Consider the following 4,356-nt stretch of genomic DNA (forward strand, 5'->3'; position numbering starts at 1 on the left):
ACATGATTACATTAGTCATCTTATTCGATTAATGCTAATACTTGTAAATCTCGTCAACATTCATGATTATAAATTATGTTAACAACAAATCAAGTTCCTTTCATAGCTCAGGTGTCGGTTATACCATACAATATGAACTATGAAAGTGTCAAACATTTGTTGTACTAAGTGTTATACAACATAAATCAAGATTAGTCATTTAACAAGCAAAGTATTAAAGAGTGAATAAGATAACAAATACAAAACATGTTAGTATCAAACATTAAAGTCCATATTAAGTTTACACTATACTTATTCTTACACCATTAGTGTAACCTTTTCACCTTGACATAATAAACTTAACTAAACAGAATGAAAAAAAAAAAGAACAATAAATAAACAGAATAAGAACATAAATAAGATAAAAGTTAACTAAGGAAATGAAAGTAAATGAAAGGCATAAACTTGATATTAATAAAAGCAAAGCATAAACATTACAAAAAATACAAAAAGAGAAAGTAAGAGCATGATCTTGATTTGGAAACCAAGATGCCTAAATGCATGGCAAATGCTTCCTTTTATAGGCCAAAATCAGGAACTATTGATTTGATGACTAATTGATAAGTGGATGGCTAGCTCTTGACTTGGTGACAATCCTTATCTTCTCTTATCTTTCCATCCATATAAAGTAGGCTTAAATCTAAGATCTACAGCTCCAGATATAACCCAATTACCAAATAGTGTTCTGATTTGGACTACACCAGCATCTCATTTCTAAGTTTGACCATCTTTTTATCATTTCAATTTGGACTACACCCCCCAACCAGCTTATTACTAATCCCTAGTAATCAAAGCGTTAAAATAGAAAAATAATTTGCAAATTCCATAAAGCAAGGTATTCATCATTCAACTTCCATTAATCTATTTAGATTAACAAGCTCTTATTAAATTTATATATCTACTCAATACCTCTTAAACAAGATATTAATAAACCTTCCTTTTGTGCTTAAAATATCAACACATAATTATGGGTCTTTACTTGGAAGAAAATAAAATTCTTGTTCTAATGTTTAAGGTTAACTTCCTTAAGTTGGGATTTTTAAAAAAAATATATATACATGTAACTTAAAACACAATGCATCTTTAACCCATGTAACGAGCTTTCGGCTAATGATTTCCAAACCAGTTGGTCTTAGGGCATTACATGTTGAGACACCCCTACGAGCTTAGTAACTCGGGTTGCTGATATTGATACATAGATAGTGGAATGTTCAATTCCCTCAAGTTTTTCTCCTTAACCTATGTAACAAGCATCGAGTCAATAGCTCTCAAGTCAGTTGACTTTAGGGTATTAGGTGTTAAAACACCCATTCGGGCTTAATTGCTTAGGTTAAGGAGGCTACGAAACCAAACTTATCTACATATTTATTATCATTTATTTTTTTTGCTCTTTTTTTGTTTTTTTTTTGTTTTTGCAAATTTATATTATCTCTTTCTCTTAATTGTTACCTTTAACAAAAGAACATAAATAATGTAATAATCCAATGTGCAACCCACAATAATATGTTAAAGTGTGTATGAAAATGAAGGTTTAAGAATACATGTTAGATGAGTATATGACCAGAATTAAGTGATAATAATGTGAGAGTTTGTAAACCTGAATATTTCAAGTATTATAATAGACCTTATTAAGAATAGTTACTAAGATGCGTCTCAAGAGTTACTTTAATAAAAGAGCTTATTTACTTTGTCATCCTAGTAACAATAATTTTGCACATGCTTTATAAAATAGAAAACATAGTTAGTTTTTTTTTTTGTCAGCTACTACCCTCTCCCCCCCAACCAAAATGAGACATTGTCCTCGATGTCCTAAAGTAGAAAGATAGAGTATAGAAGATATCACCTGAAATAATAAATACTGACAAACCTGAAACACACTTAAACAAATATAAGAAACAACAAAACCAATAATAAAACCAAAAGACATAAAGATTCACAAATGAAGGCTCAAATCCAATCTAAGCTTTATACAGCTTTCCTTAGTTGATCAATTTATGCGACTCATGGAAGGATCAATTACAGAAATGAAAGATTGTAGTAGGTCAATCAATTGTTCAATAGTAGCAGCAGAGATTATGATTTGTCGTGCAGAAAATGTTAGAAATTCATGTTCCACAGCATGATCAAGAAAAGACAACAACTTATCATAATATAACAAACCTATGGGTTTATGGTGAATGTGCAGTTGGGCCCAAGAGGAAAAATAAAAGATCTCTTTCAATGTGCCTAGACCACCCAGTAAGGCAATGAAGGCATCAACATGGTTAAACATTGCATTCATTCGAGTAGACATAGTATAGACTTGTAGTTCCTCTCCAATTGTTTTTCTAATAATGTCCACTTGTGCTAAAGCTTCAGGGACGACCCCTAAAACTTGACTACCTCCTAAAAATACAGCTATTAACACACCTCCCATTAACCCAAGACTGTGTCCCTTATACACTAAATGAATATTTCTCTCAGCTAGCACCTTACCAAGATGATTTGCTGATTCTAAAAACTCTTTTTCTTTCCCAGGACTGGATCCACCGAAAACACAAATATTTCTTAAGTGATGACCTGAGGAACTTGTCATTTCTGCACACTTCTATATTTGTTGAATGTATAGGTTAAGTAGAAATGAAAGGAAGCAAGAGAGGATTTTATAAATGAGAAATTCAAAACGCAATCATACCACCTATATGTAGGCCAGTTGGAATCTCTCTCTCTCTCACACACACACACTCTCTCTTTATTTATTTATTTATATTTTTTTGAAAAAGCATGTGTATGTACAGGTAGTTGTGATTGTGGCTCACATCGGGTCGGGGATAGGCTTCCTATCTAGTTTTCTTAAAAACTGGCAAATAGGGTCTTTTTTAGTCAGTGACACGACGAAAAGATTGATGTCTTCCTCCAAGTGCAGGAATGTCGAAGTAATAAATAACCCGGCAAGATTGGTATCGAACCACAGGGAGGTTAATTGTACAAATTATAAATAACAATAATACAACAACAACAACAACAACAACAATAACAACAACAACAACAATAATAATAATAATAATAATAATAAAGAAAAAGAAGGAGAAGAAGAAGAAGAAGAAGATGAGAACTTTGAGATGGAATATTAATATAACGATTAAATAATCATAATAACAAATGTCAAGGTTAGAGGTTCCACTAATGGTATGTCAAATAAGTATAGTATAAACTCTTATTATTTAATTGGAAACCACACACAAAAGAGGTTCCAATCAGATTATAAATTTTTAATAAGACAATCAGATTATAGCAAAGGAGGTTCCAATCATATTATATATTGTTAACATGATTACATTAGTCATCTTATTCGATTAATGCTAATACTTGTAAATCTCGTCAAGCATTCATGATTATAATTTATGTTAACAACAAATCAAGTTCCTTTCATAGCTCAGGTGTCGGTTATACAATACAGTATGGGCTATGAAAGTGTCAAACATTTGTTGTACCAAGTGTTATACAACATAAATCAAGATTAGTCATTTAACAAGCAAAGTATTAAAGCGTCAACAAGATAACAAATACAAAACATGTTAGTATCAAACATTAAAGTCCATATTAAATTTACACTATACTTATTCTTACACCATTAGTGTAACCTTTTCACCTTGACATAATAAACTTAGCTAGACATAATGAAAGAAACAAAAATAAAAACACAAAATAAGAACATAAATAAGATAAAAGTTAACTAAGTAAATGAAAGACATAAACTTGATATTAATGAAAGCAAAGCATAAACATTAAAAAAAAATACAAAGAGAGAAAGCAAGAGCATGATCTTGATCTGGAAACCAAGATGCTTAAATGCATGGCAAATGCCTCCTTTTAGATTCGGACTTCTTTGTTGTTGCTATAATTTGGACTTAAAAATAACCTTTTTAGATCTTGGGCTCTATGAAAGTTGTAGGCCTATGTCTTACCTTTCCATCCATATAAAGTAGACCTAAATTTGAAATCTACAGCTCTAGATATGACCTAATTACCAAACAGTGTTTCGATTTGGATTGCACCGGCATCTCTTTTCTAAGTTTGGTCATTTCTTTGTCCTTTCAATTTCAGTTCTTAAATTCATCAATCAATCCCTTCATTTATGTGATAGGCCTACATTTAAAATGAACATTTACCACAAATTAAAGGTATCTTAAATTATTAGATATATTATTATAAAACATGCTTTAGTTAAGGAGTTATTGATACTTTAAGTGCAAAATAATGACATAAAACCTTGATAAAAAATGCACTTTTAAGTACTAATCACACCCCCCAACCAGCTTATTACTAGTCTCTAGT

Source organism: Populus euphratica, unplaced genomic scaffold (genome assembly GCF_000495115.2).
Source record: "Populus euphratica unplaced genomic scaffold, PopEup_1.0 scaffold686.1, whole genome shotgun sequence".
NCBI lineage: Eukaryota > Viridiplantae > Streptophyta > Magnoliopsida > Malpighiales > Salicaceae > Populus > Populus euphratica.